The sequence below is a fragment of the Emys orbicularis genome, chromosome 6 (assembly GCF_028017835.1).
Source record: "Emys orbicularis isolate rEmyOrb1 chromosome 6, rEmyOrb1.hap1, whole genome shotgun sequence".
Taxonomy (NCBI): domain Eukaryota; kingdom Metazoa; phylum Chordata; order Testudines; family Emydidae; genus Emys; species Emys orbicularis.
In genome coordinates, this window is record NC_088688.1 from 123,519,280 (window position 1) to 123,543,601 (window position 24,322).

Genomic DNA, 24,322 nt, shown 5'->3' on the forward strand with positions numbered 1-24,322 from the left:
AACCTTTTAATCTTGAATACACTGGTGGTAGATTATGTTATATATACACACACTAATCACTGATCAGTAAGGGGCTGCTCAGGCAGGTGAAATGATGATCTGGGGAGGCATCTTCCGCTAATGTTTTTTTTATTATTATTTTATATTTTCTTTATTTCACGCACCTACAGGATTGGGGCCAGAGTGTGAACATTTATGCACATGCTAAACTCTGCACACATGAGAAGGCCATTTTGATTTCAATAGGACTACAGACCTGCCTAGAATCATGCAAGTACTTAAGTATCTCTCTCACTCACTCCACCCCCAAGATTTATATACGTAATTAAACTTTCCACACGTGAGTTTGTGTTTAACGGGATCATTTGCATGAGTAAAGGTAAGTGCACATGCAATTTTTATAAAATCAGAGTTTTACATTTAAATCCAGGAGGATTATGCTTAAATAGATAAGACCCATGTTCTCTCTCTCTCACACACACACACACACACACACACACACACACACAAGTATAGAAATATTGTGTGTATGTGCCTTTTTAATCTCTAATAGAGATTAAAAACAGATGCCATATATACTTTAAATTATCATAATCTATTTTTGTTCCCGCCCCTTCCCCTCTCCCCTCCCCGCATGTTAATAGTTTTATACACAGATATTCAGTCGGATTTTCTAATACAGAATTATGCATACCCAATTTGGCAACATGCAACTACTCATATCTACAAAGTCAAGTTTTGCATGAGGAAATCCTGATTTATCCACCCCCAGAGCATGTGCAAGACAATCAATTCCAAAGATACACATTTGAAAATCTGACTTGCTTTTAAAAAAAAAAAAATAGTACGATGTCACTGTCTTATAATCAGGTAGGCAGTTATATATATTAAGGAAAAGAATGTAGTTTGATAGCATGTACATATACGCATGTTCTAGATCAGGCTGAATTCCAAATTTCAGTCTCATTCCCTTTAATTTTTTAATGTCTCATGTCATACGAGTTCTTTTTGGGCTGTAATTGTACATGTGGTAAAGCTCAAAAATACCTAGTCAGTCTGCATTAATTAGTCTAAAGCTGTTAAATACAACCTTACATAACAGCTGAAAGTGTCCAGAAAAGTTGTTTCGATATCATAATCCATTCTAATATAACTGAGCGTTGTGTGACAGGACTGCTAAAAAAGTGAGAATGAAAGTGACAGTTCATCTGATGCTTACCCCAGTTCTTTGCCAACTGGCGATTCATACAAATATCAGCTCAGTCCAATGACAAGGCACCTTTCATTCACTCATTCTTGAAACTTCAATGCACCTAGCGGAATGTATGACACATTGGGGAAATCTTGATGAGAAAACAATTATAATTCAAGCTGTACTGTCATCTTTGGCAGAACTGCCAATTCCTGAGAAAAATGGCCCCACTAGGTTTGTGAATTTTTAAATCGTGAGCTACCTGCTGTTTATCTATGGAGCTCACAAATCTGAGAGCTCCATTGGGCTCATAAGAAGAAGAAAACTTTTAAAAATCATTCATCTGGCTTGACAGAAAAATAAACTTTTGTAAAGATAGAGCTGCTGGGGGGAAAAAGCAACATTCACATAGCAAGGGTTTTGTTTTGTCAAATATGTATTTAGCTTTAGGGAGAGAGGGATAGCTCAGTGGTTTGAGCATTGGCCTACTAAACCCAGGGTTGTGAGTTCAATCCTTGAGGGAGCCACTTAGGGATCTAGGGCAAAAACAGTACTTCGTCCTGCTAGTGAAGGCAGGGGGCTGGACTCAATGACTTTTCCATGTCCCTTCCAGCTCTGGGAGATAAATATATATGGAGATATACCTTTCTTGTAACATGCCTTTAAAAAAAGCGATCCAGGAAACAAGACAAGCAAAAGGCTCCGAGTTGTGTGGATCTGAGAGATGAGTCTCAGTCACTTAAGGCTAAAATATAAAGAAAGGCTTTCACATGTGCCACTGTTTAGTTGAAACAGCAAAGCAGGGAGGGTGGCCTGGTTTTGAGTTTCTGTACAAAGGCTACAGGATATAGCAACCCATACATAGGACAGGAGTAGACCTGTGTGCTGGTCAGAAAGTGTCCGATTCCCTCCCACTTCTGGGAAATTTCAACTACAATGAAAAATAATTGGTTTTTGCTGAAATTTTTTTCAGTTGAAAGTTTCAGCTGTAATTAATACGGCTGTTCCATTCTGTAGTAAGCAGACATAATAAGGTACGCAGTAGCACACCAGGTGTACCAGGACTCAGAGGCAAGTGCTGAAGGTGCTTCAGCTGCTAGATCTTATAGGTGCTAGTCCCAGTGAATCGATATTTTACTTGGACTGGCAGGAAGGGGAAAGTTTGCAGTTACCTTTAGGACAATGTCTGAACCAGTTAAACTTCAAGACAAAAGTATAGTGGTGCTTTGCTCGGCTCCTGGGGGCAGTCCAGTAGAGTGTTAAGGAAGCCTCAGGCCCAGCGCCTGGAGTGCCCTCTCCAGCCCAGTCCTCTATTAAATACAAGTAGGTCACTTGGAGGTCTCCTGGCCAGGATCAGTTCACGGTGTGTCTCACACAGGAGGCATTGTCCCGTGCTGCTGTGTCAGCACTTTCTGTGCAGCACCTGGTAGCAGGCTACTTTAAATGCAGCAGTAGCGAGGCCAAGCCACTCCTTCTCTGAACACCACCCCCCCCAACCAAAACACACACACAAAAACAGACCCTGTATATAGTCATCCTTTACAAAGGACACTAGTGCCTTCTTTTAAGTCCAACACCCATTCCAAGCACACTGATCACTTCCCAGGCTAGTCCCCGGTGTCCAGGGTACTTTGTCTACAATAACCTTCTTCAGGCTCCTGTTTCTTTAAGATTCTGAGCTAGCCACTGGCTCCATGTCTACTCTCCCCCCACCCCCCCACCCCCATGCTCTCCTGGGCTCAGCCCTCTGATTGCAAGGCCCTGTTCAGTCGCTGACGCTTCCCCACAAGTTCTGCACAGACCTGAGTCTCTGCTTGCAACACCTGCCAATCACAGCCTGCTCCAAACATGGGTCTCCGCCTCCTGCTGCAGCCTACTCAGCTTCTCACTTGGACTTCTGGTCCCTCGGCTGTCAGTCAGCTTCCCTGTTCTGCCTCCAGCTCACTATGTGGCCACTGCCTTCCTCCAGAGCAAATAAATCGACTGCCCAGGCAAGGGTATTTTCATGGAGTTTCTGCCCCCTTTCCTGGTTGGCCAGGGAAGTGGGGGTAGATACACCTGGGTGTCCACTGTGGGGGATCATAGGGTACCAAGTTTTCATTTATTTGAAAACCCAATTTTCTGTCCAAAAAAAGAGAAAAAAAAGGGTTTTGATGGAAAACACCTATAATCACCTCTCCACATACAAGCCTTCAATTCTTCTCCCCCTAGAGACACACCTCCCACCCATCTCATGTAACTGTTTTTTGTTTGTTTTTTGCATGGGGGGTAAGGGGAGAGAAGTTCCCCAGTGAGATATTCAGGAGAGATGAAATTACCCATCCCCTTTTAGCTGCTAGTATAGTCTCTCACATATGTCCTGTGTTCTGTAATAACATCTACACACTGTAATATACCTGAGCAAATCTCACGTTTTTCTTATCAATCAGTGTAGATGATGTAATACGTAGTACAGCTATGAAAATAATACATTGGGTCATATATTAATATATGGAGACATACCTATCTCCTAGAACTGGAAGGGACCTTGAAAGGTCATTGAGTCCAGCCCCCTGCCTTCACTAGCAGGACCAAGTACTGATTTTGCCCCAGATCCCTAAGTGGCCCCCTCAAGGATTGAACTCACAACGGAGGGTTTAGTAGGCCAATGCTCAAACCACTGAGCTATACCTCCCCCCCGTAACTCTTAAGATGACTTGACCTCAATGATACAGCTCATATTTTAGAATTTAATGGTTCACATTAATTCTTTGTCTTGACAGATTTAACTGCCTTTAGCCACCTTCAATAGAGAGAAAATCATCACAGAATTGAGATGAAGATCTTCAGAGCACCTATTTGAAAACATCAGTGAGACTGCTCTGCAGCATTTTACTAAATGATTATTTGCATTACCTAATTTATAGAAAAGTAAGTCCGCCCTGAAAAGCAGATGTTGAAACTGAGCTGAAAGAGACATTGTCAGGTCAAACTTATCCCACGGAGCCAGTTCTGGAATGCGAAGAGTTCATATACATAGCAAAATGTTGCTATGATCTGTTTAAAATTCCAGTGTAGTTTTTGAACAAAAAACAAACAAACAAAATTCCTTACAATTCTTTTCAATCCAAACAACTATAAACCAAAGTAAAACTAATGTGTTTTGTCCAAGCAGCAATAGAAAAAGTAAACAAAGAATTGAATTAATTAGGGCCTACATTTTGAAAAGTGACTGTTGATGTGTTTTCTCAATATGGGATACGAAAAAGGAGCTTAGTTTTTAGAGAATGGTGAGCTCCCACCCTCTGAAAGCCCTTTTAAGGGTCTCAAGTTGGACACCTGAAAATTGAGGCACTCCAATTCAAGTCATTTTTGAAAACTTAGGCCAAGATGTTTTACTGACCTTCGTTTAAATGTTGAATACAGACATTTTTATGTATGTGTTTTAACAGCTTGTTGGTGCCAAACTTCCAGAAGAGCTTATGTTGCACTTAGGCACTTAAACAGAATGGGCAGATTTTCCCAAGTACACCTCTACCCCGATATAACGCGGCCCGATAGAACACGAATTTGGATATAACGCGGTAAAGCAGTGCTCTGGGGGAGGGCGGGGCTGCGCGCTCCGGCGGATCAAAGCAAGTTCGATATAACGCGGTTTCACCTATAACGCGGTAAGATTTTTTGGCTCCTGAGGACAGAGTTATATCGGGGTAGAGGTGTACTCACTTTGGAGCTCCTGGGTGCTGATCGCCTCTGAAAATCAGGCTCCTTCACTCAGCTGCTTAAGCTGAAGAGGAACACTTTAGAAATACTGTCCGCTCATTTAGGTGTCTAAACAGGAGGTGCTGGATGCTGATGGGTTTTTTTTCTGTGTGTGTTTGTTTTGTTTTGCTTTAAATCTGCCCTTGATTTTTAACTTGACAGGGACCACTGAATATTTTGTGTAAACGAATTATGAAAAAAATCCAGATAGTAAGGCCCCATGGCCTCTGACTGAGGTGTTTGCTTCATTTTCATTTGAGACAACATCAGCAGTGTTTTTAAATATTTATATTGATAAGAAGGCAGAGGAGAAAGGGAGGAACAGGAAACAGCCCTTCTAGTCAGTTCATCAAGATCAGAGTAGCTAGAGTTAGCAAGGCAGTGCCAGAAATACAGGCTCCTGTTGTTTCTCCTGGATTTCAGTCTTCAGCCATCATAATGATTTATTGCATATAGATTAAATACATAAAAATGCAAAATAAACATAATATTTGCCCTCAAATGAGCCACAGTGAATATAAATTTACTTCAGTGTTTGCCATCTAGTTATTTATAAGGCAAGGAAATAGAACATGAATCCCACAAAAAGGACACTTTTTCATTCTAGTAACTTTATTGATTCTAGTCACTTTATTGATTGTTTAAGACGAGCTAATTGACTGTTTTAAGATGGGGGGAGGGATAGCTCAGTGGTTTGAGCATTGGCACACTTAAACCCATGGTTGTGAGTTCAATCCTTGAGGGGGGCATTTAAGTATCTGGGGCAAAAAAAATTGGTCCTGCTAGTGAAGGCAGGGGACTGGACATGATGACCTTTCAAGGTCCCTTCCAGCTCTATGAGATAGGTATATCTCCATATATTATAAATATTTAAAATATCTGTGGTTCTACAGTTGAACTTTAAGATCATTCAGATTTAAGACCTCAAACCTACTGTTTTTTGTAGGCAAGGACAACTGCCATTTTTTAAATTTTCATCCTAATCAGGGATATCTGTGAAATGATGTTTAAAGTAAGAGTTCTTGGAGATTTTTACTCAGCCTTTACCGTCACATACTAAAGCTACTAGTACATTGAGATTTACAAAGAAGTGTACTGCATTCCAACACAAATATCCTCAAAGGAATGCGTTTCTGGTAACTGCACAAAGTGTAAGGTTAGCACACTAGGGCCAGGTCTGCAGGAGGATCTCCTAAATTAATAGCTGCCATTGCCAAGGCAAAAAACAACATTTATTTGAAAATGTTCATCAGAAATTCATGGCACTCCCTTACAAAACCTAAAGTTCACAGTAATAAGATTAACCACTTAAATGTATAGGTCCCAAAATCGTAGTCAGATCTGGCCTTCAGTGTAATTATTCCATGCTAACAAATAATCCCAGCAAACCTTCACATCTGGCCAGCTGTCTAAATACCCCTAAAAACCAAAACTTTGCACAGCAAGTAAAGCAAAAAAAAAAAAAAAACACATCTCGAGACAACCCACAGATTGTCATGACAGTCATGAATTCCTGAGTCAATCCAGAAAAAGTACCATCTGCCTGGAAAATGAAGTCACCGTCATCTTTATCATCTTCAACACCAGCTCAACGATGAACATGAGAAACCCAGCCTTGGTCCCTGACAGCCAATGGGGGAAAACACATACACCAACATTAAACTTAACCATTCTCCATTCTGAGATTGCAGAAGACTACTAACTCAATGAGATCTGATTTTGGAGCAGATGATTTCCCGCATCTGAGTTTCACTGGAAAAAAACCAACAACAACCCACATTCCTTCTCCTCAATACGCTCTCTATTTTGTGCTCTATCGATCACCTTCTTGAGAAGATATCGAACTAATAAAACAAGGAGAGCAAAGATAATACGGCAGATGGAAAAACTACCACAGCACAGAACTACACAAATATATTTAAATATTTCTTTATTATGAGAGATGGGGCTGTAATATAAAACTCATTGCTAATAATTCATAAACACAGATGCAGGAGGACAGATCACTTAATATAATTAAGTGAACTGTAGTTCACATAGATTTCTTGACTTTTCAATAATTCATAACATTGATTTCTTGAAACTTCATTCAGCTATATTTTGGCATTCCCTTGTAATGTGCCAGATCTTGCTCTACTTATTCAGGGAAACTTCCACTGGGTCCAATGACTGTTCTGGGTTATAAATCCAGGATCAGGCCTAACAGTTGTATCATGTAAATACACTTTCAGTCCCAAAAGGTTTCTTTTTTCAATCATGAGGTGTAATTTAACACTAAAATATTAACATGTTCACCTTGATATTTCCAAAAACAGAACTGACAACTGTTTCATTTACTGCATTCTGGGAAGTAACGTGAACTGACTCCATGGCTGTAAAATTAAACTCGCTAATTATTATTAGAACTATTTACATTCCAGCCTTGTGCACACAGGACTCACTTCCTGGTGCCTCCTCCAAATTCTTCCCTCCTGTAACCTGTGCTACTCCCTGGAAGTTTCATGCAGGTTGCCACAGCAAGCTAATCTGGAAAGCTGAGGTTCTCTCTGAACAGAGAATGAGGTTTTCAAAAGTGACTAGTGTTCTTGTGTGCCTTAACTTTGGTGTCTCCAACTTGAAACCCCTTAAAGGGGTCCGATTTTCAGAGGATGGATGCTCAATACACTCTGAAAATGAGGGTCCATTATGATGTCTCAAGTTGGGTAACCAAAAAATGAGGCACCCAAAATCACGTGTCACTTTTAAAAAATTTGGCCATAATTATTTATATGTACCACATACACACACTTTCTTTCCAAAGCATTTCACACACTATACACGTACAGGACAACTGAAACACAGCTACCTTGGGGCTTCTAAAAGGAAACTTTACAGAGCCGGTACTAGGCATAAGCAGACTAAGCAATTGCTTAGGGCTCCGAACAGCTCAAAGGTGGCCCCCTATTGGCTTGTTGTTGTTGTTGTTGTTGTTGTTGTTGTTGTTGTTATTTTTGTAAGAACTGGCCTGTTTTAGTATTGTATGGGGAGGGGGGGGAAATATTCCTGCTGAGGCCCTCAATGGGCTAATACAGGGGTCGGCAACGTTTGGCACGCGGCTCGCCAGGGTAAGCACCCTAGCGGGCAGGGCTAGTTTATTTACCTGCTGACGCGGCAGGTTCGGCCAATCGCGGCCCCCACTGGCCGCGGTTCGCCGTCCCGGGCCAATGGGGGTGGCGGGAAGTGGCGCGGGCGAGGGATGTGCTGGCTGCGGCTTCCCGCCGCCCCCATTGGCCCGGGACGGTGAACCGCGGCCAGTGGGGGCCGCGATCGGCCAAACCTGCCGCGTCAGCAGGTAAATAAACTAGCCCTGCCCGCTAGGGTGCTTACCCTGGCGAGCTGCGTGCCAAACGTTGCCGACCCCTGGGCTAATACTTCCATTGGAAACTTGGAACTATTTGTGTTGTAATTTTAGTCCATTATAATTTAAAGTGTCAGAGACTGAGTTCTTTCTCTCTGTCCCCTCCTGAAATAATCTATGGTATATGGATGACTATTAACTGTGGGATAGATTCTGCTCTTAGTTACATTGCTGAAAATCTCAGGTAACCCCATTTAAGACAGATTAGTATTACTGAACATTGAGCTGTGGTAAGGTTTAATCAATTGTAACTGCATTATTCCATTATACATTTAAGAGCACAATTCAGAGAATATTGAAAGTGACACTCTACTGTATTATTTCAGTACGTGTCATTTTATGATTTTGCCCGGGCCACATTCAGTTACCAGCTCCATCGCTTCTATGCTCTTCAGACCACACATCTTAGAATCAACAAATTTAGGAAGAAGTAAAAACTGGTGGGTGAAAATGAGTGACCATGAACATGCGTGACCATGATTTCCATAACTCCCTGTATTCATTTGTAAAGCGATCTAAACAGCAAAGAGGCAGTGCGATTTAGTCGCTAGGGTACTCGATTAAGTCAGGTAAACTGTGTTCTAGTCTCAGCTCTACATAGGATCAGATTCTCCTTTCAGTTGCACATTGTAAATCAGGAGTACCTCCACAAAAGCCAGTGGCATTATATTAGTGTACAACTGGTGTATGTGAGCAGAAAAATCAGGCTCCATGGCCTTTATGCAGCACCAGTGATTTAACGGGTGGGTGTTGAATAGAAAGAAAAAAGAATTGCAACTTCAGTGTGCCATTCACTTTAGGTGTTGGGTTTTTTGTAAAGTGCCTCATACTGTGTTTTCTGAGAAAAATATTAATTTTCTGTAGTTACTAAGTGTTTAATAGGAGATACGTTGTGTACATCTCATTTAATTTAGGTCACTGAGGGCAGATCCTACGAGTACAGACTCATGCTGCTTTTGTCTATATTAAAAGCCAGATAATCAGCAGCAATAATGTCTGACTTCAAATGAAGAATTCGGCCCAAAGCCAGGGGTGAAAGTAACTTAAAGGACTTACCGGTACTCCGTAGTCCTGAGCAGGGGGCGTGGCCTCAATTGGAAGAGGCAGGGCCTCAACCGGAAGAGGCGGGGCCTTTAAATTCCCTGGGCCCTTTGAATCAAGATTTAAAGGGCTCAGGGCTCCCTGCAGTGGCTAGGTAGGTAGGGACTGGGGCTCACTAACACCACCAGGTATGGTAGCCCCTCTAGCACCCCAACCTGCTTCCATTTGAAGCGACCCCTCACTTCGAGGGACACCTGGGCCAGCGGGCGGGACCTCTTGTCCCCATGATCATCCTTGCCCCCATGATCAGTCAGTGCGGCTTCACCAGCCCCCTCTGTACAAGTGAATAGGCATCTATCAGGCCTGTTTGGGGGTTCCTCCCAGTCCTCACTGGGATGGTGGACAGTTTCTGCCCCCCTTTTCGCCCCCCAACTTGAGTCCAGCCACAAAACTCAGCCCACCCACACTCCACATCGGGGCAGTCACGTTTTGTGTGTCCGGGTCTCCCACACTGCCAGCAAACAGGCTTGGCGGGCCTCTCAGATGCTCCTCAGGGCTCCCTCTTTCTCTCCAGGCCTTTCCCGGAAAAAGGTTCTACCATAAGAACATAAGAACATAAGAAAGGCCGTACTGGGTCAGACCAAAGGTCCATCTAGCCCAGTATCTGTCTACCGACAGTGGCCAATGCCAGGTGCCCCAGAGGGAGTGAACCTAACAGGCAATGATCAAGTGATCTCTCTCCTGCCATCCATCTCCATCCTCTGACGAACAGAGGCTAGGGACACCATTCTTACCCATCCTGGCTAATAGCCATTGATGGACTTAGCCACCATGAATTTATCCAGTCCCCTTTTAAACATTGTTATAGTCCTAGCCTTCACAACCTCCTCAGGTAAGGAGTTCCACAAGTTGACTGTGCGCTGCGTGAAGAACTTCCTTTTATTTGTTTTAAACCTGCTGCCTATTAATTTCATTTGATGACCCCTAGTTCTTGTATTATGGGAATAAGTAAATAACTTTTCCTTATCCACTTTCTCCACATCACTCATGATTTTATATACCTCTATCATATCCCCCCTTAGTCTCCTCTTTTCCAAGCTGAACAGTCCTAGCCTCTTTAATCTCTCCTCATATGGGACTCGTTCCAAACCCTTAATCATTTTAGTTGCCCTTTTCTGAACCTTTTCTAGTACCAGTATATCTTTTCTGAGATGAGGAGACCACATCTGTATGCAGTATTCGAGATGAGGGCGTACCATCGATTTATATAAGGGCAATAATACATTCTCAGTCTTATTCTCTATCCCCTTTTTAATGATTCCTAACATCCTGTTTGCTTTTTTGACCGCCTCTGCACACTGCGTGGACATCTTTAGAGAACCATCCACGATGACGCCAAGATCTTTTTCCTGACTCGTTGTAGCTAAATTAGCCCCCATCATGTTGTATGTATAGTTGGGGTTATTTTTTCCAATGTGCATTACTTTACATTTATCCACATTAAATTTCATTTGCCATTTTGTTGCCCAATCACTTAGTTTTGTGAGATCTTTTTGAAGTTCTTCACAATCTGCTTTGGTCTTAACTATCTTGAGTAGTTTAGTATCATCTGCAAACTTTGCCACCTCACTGTTTACCCCTTTCTCCAGATCATTTATGAATAAATTGAATAGGATAGGTCCTAGGACTGACCCTTGGGGAACACCACTAGTTACCCCTCTCCATTCTGAGAATTTACCATTAATTCCTACCCTTTGTTCCCTGTCCTTTAACCAGTTCTCAATCCATGAAAGGACCTTCCCTTTTATCCCATGACAGCTTAATTTACGTAAGAGCCTTTGGTGAGGGACCTTGTCAAAGGCTTTCTGGAAATCTAAGTACACTATGTCCACCGGATCCCCCTTGTCCACATGTTTGTTGACCCCTTCAAAGAACTCTAATAGATTAGTAAGACACGATTTCCCTTTACAGAAACCATGTTGACTATTGCTCAAGAGTTTATGTTTTTCTATGTGTCTGACAATTTTGTTCTTTACTATTGTTTCAACTAATTTGCCCGGTACCGACGTTAGACTTACCGGTCTGTAATTGCCGGGATCACCCCTAGAGCCCTTTTTAAATATTGGCGTTACATTAGCTAACTTCCAGTCATTGGGTACCGAAGCCGATTTAAAGGACAGGTTACAAACCTTAGTTAATAGTTCCGCAACTTCACATTTGAGTTCTTTCAGAACTCTTGGGTGAATGCCATCTGGTCCCGGTGACTTGTTAATGTTGAGTTTATCAATTAATTCCAAAACCTCCTCTAGTGATACTTCAATCTGTGACAGTTCCTCAGATTTGTCACCTACAAAAGCCAGCTCAGGTTTGGGAATCTCCCTAACATCCTCAGCCGTGAAGACTGAAGCAAAGAATCCAGTTTCTTACCCGACTCCTTGTATTTCTGGGGTTGGTCTTCCCTCCGGGGACCCTCTGCCTCGATATATTCCTCGGTCAACCTGACGGCTGCCTCGATGGTAACAGGCTGATGACGCCTCATCCAGACACATATGTTCTCAAGGAGGCTTTGCAGCAATTGTTCTAGGACCAACGTGTCCATCATTTCTCCCACAGTGCACATCCCCGGCCTCAGCCAGTGTGTGGCCCAGTCCATTAGTCTGTGGGCGTACGCCTGGGGCCGCATTGCCACCGTCCATCAGGCCGCCCGGAACTTTTGGCGGTACCGCTCCGTCGACAGGCCCACCCGGTCCAGAATGGCTGCCCTCACCGCCTCATAGTTCTGGGCTTGCTCGTCGCTCAAGGCCATATAGGCCACTTGAGCCTCTCCCAACAGGTATGGAGCCAATCGGAGGGCCCAGGTTGCCCTCTCCCACCCGGCACCCGTGGCTACCTGCTCAAAGGTCCCGAGAAAGGCATCCAGATCATCCGCCGGGCTCATTTTACAGAGTCCCCAGCCCGGCGGATGGGTGCCCTCCCCTCCCGCAGGACTCACCACTTGTTGCAGGAGCTGCTGTTGCACACCGGTCTGCTCCCGTATGAATGCTCGCAGACTCTGCTGTTGCTCGGCTTTCCAGGTCAGTAAGGCCTGTCTCTCGGACTGGTGGGACTGCTGAAAACTTTGCAGGGCCTGCTGCATCTGACCAGCCATTGCAGGGTCTCCTCCATATCTGGGCCACCAATCACATTTGCTGGCTCTTGGATCCCGGACAAGCCCCCACATGTAACGAGGCATTCGCTTGCCTCGCAACAAATCAGCCAGAGACCATTTCTGAGTGCAATCACCAGTGCCTTTTTATTTTCAGTGTCAGCTCCCCCACCTTCTATTTACAGTCTGCTCCAAACCAGCAATCTGGGGGACAGCGAGCTTCTCCAGCCAGCAGGGATGCACAGCCTTTGGCTCCTCCCTTTCCTTTCTCCCCCCCCCATCCCTTCACTTCCTTCCTGCCTGCCAGCCTTATATAGCCCCCTGACTAATAAGGCCCACAAGTGCTTCTCTTCTAGCAATTAGGCGTGGCATAATCGGTCACCCCAATTAATGCTTCTTATTTGGAGCTGGGCTAACAGAGGCCTGGCTCAGGACCTCCTGGCCAGCACCCTGTTACAATGATGTACATGTGCATGAGGTTAAGATACATGATTACTGCATGCATATGAGGAGACAGACAATATTCATTTTGGATTGTGCATTCAAATCAGGTATTTCAATTAATTGAGCAATTTCAAACTTGGAATGAAAATGAGCTAGACATAAGATAGCTTTAAAAAAAACCTGACAGTTAATGTACCCCAAGATAATTTATTTAAAGTTGCATGCAATTAAAGATGAAGAAAATACTGTAGAAAATCTGATTTTTGTCCAAAATTGAAGTCATAGATATTTGCTCCCTGAATCCAGATAAGAGGTCAATTGCTCAGTTAAAGAACTGCCATGCAAATATCCCTTCTTAAAAATGGAGAACTCTTATAATCTCAATAACATTTTTACCTAGAAGTGAGAAACACCACATTTTGCCAAATTTATTTTTCTAAAATTTACTAGTTCACAAAGATCAAGAACAGAAAAAAGGAAAATACAGCAAGGCAAGAAACAAACCAAGCATAAATTTGCCTATGCTGTCCTTATCAAGGGTGCAATTGGGTATTCATTAACATTTTGCCACTGAAATCTCATTACAATCCAGCAGCCTCTTTTATATAATATAACTATGGTAAGCAGTTCATAATTCTTTGACCCTGGTACTATCAGACACATTATATAAAATGTTTGCAAGTGCCTCATTCACATGCTGTCTACAGTGAAATGTCTGACAGCTGTTTGTGTTGTGAGAATGCAAACCTGTGCCTTCACATTTTTGTTCCTTAAGAAAACTTTAATGATTGGCAATATGAGGAAAACAGAAAATCATCACTAAGTGGGTGTATTTGCAGTAGGGTCCCATAGGGACTGGTTTTGGCCCTGCACCATTTAACATTTTTATCGATGCCCTGAAAGAAAAAAAATCATTACTAACAACGTTTGCAATGACACAAAGACCAGGAAGTGGTAAAAATGAAGAGGTCAGGTCATTGATACAGAGCGATCTGGATCACCTGGTAAGCTTGGTGCAAGCAAACAGTGCATGTTTAAATATGGCCAAATGTTAAATAATAAATCTAAGGGAAAAAAAATACAAGACTTATTTATTGGATGGGAGAAACTATCCAGGGAAGCAGTGACTAAAAGACTTGGTCAAGGTGGATAATCATCTGAACTTGAGCTCCCAGTGCAACACTGGAGCCAAACAGACTAATGCAATCCTGGGATATACAAAGAGGCCTATAGATTAGTAAGATTATACTATTTCTGTATGTGTCACTGGCGCGACTGTTACTGAAATCCTGTGTTCAAGTTCTGGTGGTCCACAAATCAAGAAGGATTTTGAAAAAAACTGGACAGGGTTCAGAGAAGAGCCACAAGAATTATTAAAGGATTGGAAAATATGCCTTATAGTGAAAGAGTTAAGGAACTCTATCTATCCAGTTTACCAAAGAAAAGGTGAAGGGGTCACTTGATCACAGTCAATAAGTATGTAAGTGGGGAACAAATTTGATAGAGGGATCTTCAATCTAGCAGACAAAAGGTATAAATCCAATGGCTGGAAGTTGAAACTAGACAAATTCAGACTTAAAAAAAAAAAAGTGTGCCTTATTTCTAAACAGTCAGGGTAATTAATCATTGGAACAATTTACCAAAGTTTGTGGTGGAATCTCCATCACTGGCAAGTTTTAAATCTGAAAGATCTGCTTTAGTCTGAACAGGAATAATTCAGGGAATTCTGATGGCCCGTGTGATGCAGGAGGATAGCTATGGTGACCAGACAACAACTGTGAAAAATCAGGACCGGGGGAGGGGGGGACAAGAGGGGTAGCAGGTGACTATATAAGGTGTCAGCTACAATGGACGCAGACCCTGCATTTTTGTACAGCGTCTAGTGGTTTGGGGCTCTAATCTCAGTTGAGGCCTCTAAGATGCTGCTTTGATATCTCTCGCTAATAAGGTGTCAGAGATGTGGCATCTCTTGAGCCTTAGGGCCTGATCCAATCACCACTGAAGGCAATGGAAAAAACTGCCATTCTTAATGGAATGTGATAGCCTCATGTACTCTGAGAAGCCTGAGTTTATGATGCACTAGTAATTAAGAACAATAAAGTCAGAAGATTATTCATATTACAGACAAAATGATAATGTCATAAAATGTTTGCATTTTAAAGCAGAGAAAAAGCCATTTTTGAAAGGATGCCACATACCTGAAAAGCAGCATACATCAAAATACCTCCCTAAAGTATGGTGGTCTTCCACACTTCTGAAATAAATAGCAAAACTTAACCTTGGTGTACCAGTCCACTTGTAGACATTCAAAACCCCCTTAAAAGATTATGGGGGATTATGGGCTACTTCATTAGCTAGACATGTTCTATCATCTTTATTGCAAATATTTGTTAGGTGAGGAGAAATAAACTCATTTTTATTCTTAATGTGCAAAATTTTGTTTGTGCTTCTTTTAAACAGTGTTATCCAAGAGTTTCTTTCACCCTTGTTGGCTCTGGTGATGAATCTCAACTCCCGTTCTAGTTATTGCTCAATATTTTCATTAGTAACAAAAACTATCGGTGTGAGGGGGACTGTGTTAATTAGTTTCTGTACTTCTAGCCCATTAGCGTTCCATTGAGTTGCCATTAACAAATACAACTATTTTGGGTTTCATATTTATCAATAGCGACCATCATTACTTCGTTACAGTTATGGGCTTTTTTTCCCATTTGTGTGTTTTATAGATTTGTAAGTGGCCTATTCAAATGAGTTGGTATTAGAAAGAGCCCTTTTAGTGTTGTCATTGTCTACATACTTAGGACTAGTATATACCCTGTCCTGCGGGTGTGTTCTGGAAGGAGAAAGTGAAGAGAAAAGTTTGGAGGATGGATGAATTTTGCAGGGGGTTGAAGTGAAATGGAATCCTCTCTCTTCCCCGGGCTGAGAGAAAAGTTGTGACATACCTCTGGCATCAGGCCATGACCATAGTCATCTACTTTTCAAGAACATAGGGCCTGATCCAAAGCCCTTTGCCAGGAAGACAGAAGAAAGAAACAGATAGAGACAGTACAAGTATTGAAAGGAAAAGCAGTTTAATACTGCAGTTTATTTCATGAACTGTACATTAACCGCACATACACATATGCGCACACACAGTTTGTGTGTGTGTGTAGATCTTCCACTATGTTGCCTTGCTTTGACAGCCTTGCATTTATACTTAGATTCATTTATTAACATAAACACCTCTCTCTCATGTAATTTATAGGATTTTCTTAACATAATCAGTATTTTCATGTACTTGAGTGGTCCAAAATTCAGGTTAAAAAAATAAATCAATAAAAACCTAATAATGGATTTTGTAAAACTGGGCATTTTTCAGCAAAAACGGAAAATGAATGGCCCTTGTGTCTGTTATTACTTGAAACCATAGAGCTAAATTGTCAGTGCTGATCCAATGCCCATTTAAATCAATAGGAGACTTTCCATCTGCTCCAAAATGCATTGGATGAGGCCCAATGTACACAAACTGTTTGCTGGGATCACTGAGCTATTTGCAGCTCCCTGGCCCTGGGGTTGATTCTGTGCTGCCCACATCCCCAGTGTAATTTAGGCTTCTCTGAACTACATCCATTTGTAACAACTCTGTAGGGTCAGAGAAAGCCCAAAGGGGGCTTTGCATCAGTCAGTATCTGCCCCATTCCTTTTAAATACTGAAATGCTTCTTAGTAGCTCCTTATTGGGTACAGGTTGTGGGAACACCAGACAACACATAAGGAGAATCTGTTCAAGGAAGTCAGACTGCATGGCTATTAGAACAACGTGCAGACAGTAGTAGTGCTTTCAGCCTGCTGACCCTTCCTTCCCACCACCTCATCCTTACTTGGTACTTGTGACCAGTGGTTGGATCTTCATCCCAACCTATGGAGATATAGGGATAGCCACCATGGAGCTCAGCTCCAGCCTCTGCAGAATCCCCCTTCATGTCCTCTATGCTCCCCAATGCGCTTGTGCTGCAGTGAGCCCATTACCACTATGGAGGGACTGCTTGGCTTTCGCACTATGCGACTTACGATTTTTTCTTATGCATTTCCATGGCCGTGGATGGCTTCTCAGCAGTGGGGATTTGTCCTGGTACTTCTGGATCTAAATGCAAGAGTCTTTACTGCATGAGCTAAGAGATCCATCTCTGCTAGCCAACTGTAAAACAGGCTCATCAAGGTCTATCGGTCTTCCTTAAAGAGTAAGTCATAATTTGAATTGTAAATTTCACTCTTCCCCACCAAAATAAATTAAATAATAATGTTAGCTGCAACAGGAAAGGGAGATGAAAGATCCGTATATACTAATAAAGAAAAAAAAGCAATCGAGAAAACTTAAGTCAAAAGTAGATGGGAACCCAGATTCAGATTTCCAACATCCCAAATTTCAGGATGAGTGTTGGTTTGGCCTATTCCAAAGTGAAAGGACCATGTATCAGATCTTCATCTGGTGTAAACCACCACAGCTCCACTGAAGTGTTCTGCTGATTTACACCAGATGATCACATAGTCCCACTAGTGAAATTCCGATCCAGACGTGTTCTTTGAGTTTGAACACCTCTTCAGTCCAGTGGTGTTTGAATCCAGGAGTTTTGTTCCTTCCAGTCCTATAAAAAGAAGGGACCATAATTATTTCTTCATAATCTCAGAAACTGTCAAGGTGACTAAGATTCTGAATTAACATAACATCTTGATTCAGTCATCTGACAATTTAGGAAGCAAGCCCTGACTCATTTTCAAGTTGGCAAAGCACTGATGAATCAGCAATACAGTCATTCCTCAGAATTACCTCTTACAACCATTAAGTGAAATTCCATCTGCTTTTCTGGTTATGAATGTATTTCTTATTCCACGCACATGTGTCAAATTGCACTGTAGGTTAAAAAAAAATAAAAATATAATGCTGCTGCCTATGAAGAAATAAACCTTTTAGGGAAGATTAGATCCATAAATTCCCTAGCTCACATTGCCATATGCTTCTTTGCCAACTTGCCATACTTTGTTCTGCACCTCTGCCTCAAACACTAATCCAATCTTAAACAAAAGAGAATAAAAATAAATTGATAGCAGGGGAGAGAAGAAACGTCAACCAATTCGGCATTAAAAATGAATCACTCATGGTTTTAAACAAACACTGAACCATTAAATTTCTCTTAGGATTTAAAACCCTGCAGTTTGCGCACTCTTGTTTTGCTCACTCTTGTCCCCTAGAGTCAGCTCCAAGAAATAAATACTGAGAGTTTTTAAGATTCTGATCCAAAACCTATTGCAGTTAACGGGTGTCGGTTCAATTCAACTACATCTCATTGGCATGAGTAAAAAGTAGAGTTGACATAAAGAGGACAATGCAGTTTCATAGCAACTTTCAAGGTTTTGAAAGTTGTCATTCTGCATTGGAACAAACCCAAAACCTTTTGGTTGTTCTAGCAGAACACAGAATTACATCAAAATGCTTGTTCTACTTTGGGAAAAGATGGTGAAATGTCTGAGAGAAAGAGAGATTAGGACACTGGCTGGGGATGTGGAAGACCCAGGTTTAAATCTTTACTCTTCTGCATAACTCAGAGCAGAGATTTTCATCCCAGAACACTCTGATTCAGGTAGAGGAGGGACTTGAACCTGGCTCCCCCAGACCAATACTCTAACCACTAGGCTAGAGAGTTGCTCTCTCGTTCAAGCTATTTTTTTTAAAAAAAGTTCATTGAAATAAAAACATTTCAGATTCAATTAATTTTGTTTCATGACTCAGCTTAATCTCCTGTCTAACAATGAGGTTAGAAATTCTCCTCCTGGTTCGGTCTGAATCAACTTCAGAGATCTAAGTAATGAGTTTGTCCTTTTCTTACCAGCAAGACCTCTGTGGTAGCTGTCATTCTATATTACCTGAGGTTTGGGTTTCCCCCCTCTGTTTTTCATGTTGTAAGTCTGAATTGATGTCCTTTTTCAAAATTGAAATGTACATTTTGGGGCATTTCGCTCTGCGATCACATCCCCAACGAAATAATTAGGCAGCAGTCTGGAGTGCGAGACGTTGTGGTTGAAAGCAGGCTCAGCAAAATGCGGTGGGTGGGACATGTGGCCCGACTCAGCGACAACAGATGGACCACAGCTATATCTGAGTATCCGCGAGAACAGAAACGGCCACGCAGTTGGCCTCCAAAGCGGTGGGATGATTTCCTAACAAGGAGATATGGACAAGCCTGGCGAAGGATGGCCAGAGTGAGAGAAGATTGGAAGATGCGTTGTGATCGGCTCAGTCTCTACTGATGAAGGACCGACAGTCTACGCCGTCATATATGGGGGAGAGGGTTGTTTGGAGGTTTTTAAATATTTTCCCCATTACTGTATTGCTCATAAATGGAGTTGGGTTATTTCCCCTCAGAAAGAAAAGACACTTTATTCTCATATCATCCTTGTGCAGAGGCTACATTAATATTCTCTGTATAACTCAGTTTCAGTATATTTGCGTAATCAATGCTGGACAGACAGCCCTTGAGACTGAAGTCTGCTTAGCTATAAATCTGGTAGAGCATATGCACCAGCAGTGCAATCCTACCATGCATTGGACAACCATTGGCCTGGAAAGGTCAAGGTTAAAGTAGCTCACTGTCCATTCCCATTCAGTTGTTAGCCTCTCCACTGAGACTGCCAGCAAAGGTGTCGACTGGACTTTCAAAACTCAGTAAAATCCCCAAATTTGAAAATACTACAAGTTTGTGACTGCATACATGAGAATTGTCACCATGTATTTTTCAAGCCACCTACTGCTTTGACCATTTATAAGGGATGGTTCCAGATCAAATCTTTGGACATGCACACTCCTGAATTTAAAAGCATTTGAAATCTACCTACCACACAAGCCAGTTTTTACTTTGTTACTGGATCCTACCCTCATTTCTGTTTGAATTATATACTGATCTGGGAATTACCTCGTTAGAGCAATGATTTTTTTATTATTATTATTTCCCCAAACACAGACATCCCTATTCTTCAGTTAGGTATTATGGGTAGTATAATTCAATAGACATTATTTGCTGACTTAAGTACTATAATTAGAATTACCACTAGAGGTCATCCAAATCATCGTTGACCTAATTTCCAAAAGGTGTGAACAACCATAGTGACATCAATGGGAGCAGCTAAATGCTCAAGTTTACCTCCACTTCCTCACATTTTCTGTCTGTTTTCCATCTGGCAACAGTTGGCAAACAGTTGGAAAGGATAAGGAAGTAGTCCCCCCCCCCCCCCCAATACTATCTTATTGTTTTCCACTTTTTGCCAATTGGAAAACAGGAATAAAGTGTCCCTTCCTGCCCCCACTGTCTCAAACTTTGACTGTTTTTGAACTGGAAAAAAGTGTGTGTGACTTTACATACACAGATACTCTGTGTGAGGAAGTGAGAGAGAAAGAAAGAGCACGCACTCGTTCGCACTACTTTTAAAAGTGAAAGTGTCAATGGGAATTAGGCACCTAATCTGTTTAAGTAGTTTTGAAAATACCAGTAAAGTGCCTATCTGCATCTGTCGGTGCCTACATACCTTTCAAACTCTGGACCTAAAAGAATAAATTCTCAACGCTCAATACATATTGATTGACACACAGTCCAGTGTTAAAGATACATCCAGATGAGTAAAAGTTCTTGTTCTCTAGCAGATGTAGCAAGGTCAAGCTGATCTGTACGCAGGTACCTGAGAAACCCATGAAGACCACTTCTGATGACTAAACAAAAACTGAGTGCAGAATTCAAGCAGCTGTTGCAAGCTCCTGGGAGACTATAGCAGTGGTTTTAAAACTGCAGGTCGCGACCCAGTACAGGGTCACGGAATGAAAGGCACTGGGTCTCGGTGGCTCTGGCCAGCACTGCCGACCAGGCCATTAAAAGTCCCGTCAGCGGTGCTGACCAGCTAAGGCAGACTAGTCCCTACCTGTTCTGACACCGCGCTGCGCCCCAGAAGGGGCCAACAAGCCAACAGCAGGTCAGGCTCTTAGGCGGGGGGGGGCGGGGGGGACAGGGCTCTGCACACTGCCCCCTTGTGTGCCTCCGCCTAGGGGCTGGACCTGCTGCTGGCCACTTCCAGGCGCAGCACAGTCCGCAGTGCCAGGAGAGGCAGGAAGCCTGCCTTAACACCCCCACTGCGCCGCCGGCCAGGAGCCGCCAAGGTAAGCCTGTGCCCCAACCCCATACCCCAATCCCCTGCCCCAGTCCTGAACCCCCCAAACCTGGAGCCCCTTCCTGCCCCTCATCCCCGGCCCCACCCCAGAACCTGCACCCCCAGACCAGAGCCCTGACCCCCCTCCTGCATCCCAACTCCCTGCCCCAGCCCAGAGCACCCTCCCACATCCTGAACCCCTCATTCCTGGCCCCACCCCGCAGAGCCTCATCCCTGTACCCCAACCCTCTGCCCCAGCCCTGAGCCCTTCCCACACCCCTCATCCCCAGCTCGTGAGCATCAACAATTTTCTTCAACGGGGTCGCCAGAAAAAAAGTTTGAAAGCCACTGGACTACAGTACTTTCAAGATAGTTAGAAGTGAAGGAGCCATTATGCCCCTAAACTCAGAAGCTATTTCTGTATGCTTCAATAGAGGGCCACAGCTCTAGGCCCTCATACCAAATTGGTTTTGGTCTCACGTAGTGCTCCTAAACATGCTGAAAGTATTCAATTGGCCATTGTATCTGTGCAAGTAGGATGCATCATTTCTGAAAAGGCAGCCCATAAAAGCCCCAGAACAGAAATACAAACCATAGGCTTAATAGGTTTACTCATAGAAATATCTAAATTACTGTACTCTTCACATTCTCCACCAATGGGATATTAGAATAATAATTAAACCAAACAGTTACATTGTCTGGTATTATCACCTCTGAGATTCCATAGTGAACCTTCCCATCTGCTCTTTCAAGCTGCAGGCAGCCATTCTATTATGGATACAATGGTAGGATCCTGCTGGCAATAGGCAACTAAAGCATTTATTATGCTGGCCCAGGGTATAATGGCATGAGTGTTTATTACTGAATTGGATAAAGCCTTTCCAGGATTAGCTATTAGCTAGATTTGCTGTTCTTAGCCTTTGATTTCAGTTCATCATGAAAAAGCAACAGAACATTGGCACAGAATAAGAAGATTCCACATGATGCTAGGTTTCTCACAATTCTCATAGTCAATATGCATTAGCCGGACAAAGTCATTCATAATAGTTTATTTTATTGCTAAGGGACAATTTACATTAACTATAGTTGGCAGCAGTTTCCAAAAAGGTATAAAACATGATGAAATTAATGGTGTGCACATATGAACTGAGTGTAGCATGTATGATTACCTGCCCTGTGGGCGGGTGGCGTATGTGTGCATTCGGTGCAAGGAGCTCCTGGCCCTCAGAGACCACGTACGGACTCTGGAGGCCAGGGTGGCGGAACTGGAGGAGCTAAGGGAGGCAGAGAGGTATGTTGATGAGGCTTTCCGGGACACTGTAGAATTGTCCCACCTCCGGTCAGACAGCCCCTGCGCTGTTGAGGAGGATGAAAGGCCCAGGGAAGCAGAGCAGTCAACGGGAGCATAGGGAAACCTTCCCATAGTTGGGACCCTCCTTCCAGACGGTGCTGGGGTTACCTCTCGCACTGAGGTTACCTCTCCGGGGGAGGGAACTCCAGTTTCTAGGAAAAGGCAGGTGTTAGTATTGGGAGATTCGATCATTAGAAACGTAGATAGCTGGGTTTGTGATGACCGGGAGAACCGCATGGTGACTTGCCTGCCTGGTGCGAAAGTTGCGGATCTCTCGAGGCATCTAGACAGACTTATGTGTAGTGCTGGGGAGGAGCCGGTGGTCGTGGTACATGTAGGTACCAATGACATAGGGAAGGGTAGGAGAGATGTCCTGGAGGCCAAATTTAGGCTGCTAGGGAAGAGACTGAAATCCAGGACCTCTATGGTGGCATTCTCAGAAATGCTCCCAGTTCCACGCGCAGGGCCAGGTAGGCAGGCAGAGCTTCAGAGTCTCAATGCGTGGATGAGACGATGGTGTAGATAGGAGGGGTTTAGATTCATTAGGAACTGGGGAAACTTCTGGAATGGGGGGAGCCTATACAGGAAGGATGGGCTCCACCTAAACCAAAGTGGAACCAGACTGCTGGCACTAAACATTAAAAAGGTTGTAGAGCAGTTTTTAAACTAGGAGATGGGGGAAAGCCGACTGCTGCAGAGGAGCATGTGGATCGGACAGAGACTTCTCTTAGGGGAGAGTCTAATGATAGAGAATCTCCAGGTTCTAGTCAGGAGCAGAGGATGGAGGAGGATAATGTAAGGGCCAGATCAGACGAGAAACATTCACATAAAAAAGAATCTGACACATCAGAAAAGGGCAGACAAATAAACAGTGACAAGTTTTTAAAGTGCTTGTACACAAATGCTAGAAGTCTAAATAACAAGATGGGTGAACTAGAGTGCCTTGTGATAAAGGAGGATATTGATATAATAGGCATCACAGAAACCTGGTGGACTGAGAGCAATCAATGGGACACAATCATTCCGGGGTACAAAATGTATCGGAAGGACAGAACAGGTCGTGCGGGGGGGGAGTGGCACTATATGTGAAAGAAAATGTACAATCAAATGAAGTAAAAATCTTAAGCAAATCCGCATGTTCCATAGAATCTCTATGGATAGAAATTTCATACTCTAATAAAAATATAACATTAGGGATCTATTATCGACCGCCTGACCAGGACGGTGATAGTGATGATGAAATGCTAAGGGAAATTAGAGAGGCTATCAAAATTAAGAACTCAATAATAGTGGGGGATTTCAATTATCCCCATATTGACTGGGAACATTTCACTTCAGGACGAAATGCAGAGATAAAATTTCTCGATACTTTAAATGACTGCTTCATGGAGCAGCTGGTAAGGGAACCCACAAGGGGAGAGGCAACTCTAGATTTAGTCCTGAGTGGAGTGCAGGAGCTGGTCCAAGAGGTAACTATAGCAGGACCGCTTGGAAATAGTGACCATAATACAATAGCATTCAACATCCCTGTGGTGGGAAGAACATCTCAACAGCCCAACACTGTGGCATTTAATTTCAAAAGGGGGAACTATGCAAAAATGAGGGGGTTAGTTAAACAGAAGTTAAAAGGTACAGTGACTAAAGTGAAATCCCTGCAAGCTGCATGGGCACTTTTTAAAGACACCATAATAGAGGTCCAACTTCAATGTATACCCCAAATTAAGAAACACAGTAAAAGAACTAAAAAAGAGCCACCGTGGCTTAACAACCATGTAAAAGAAGCAGTGAGAGATAAAAAGACTTCCTTTAAAAAGTGGAAGTCAAATCCTAGTGAGGCAAA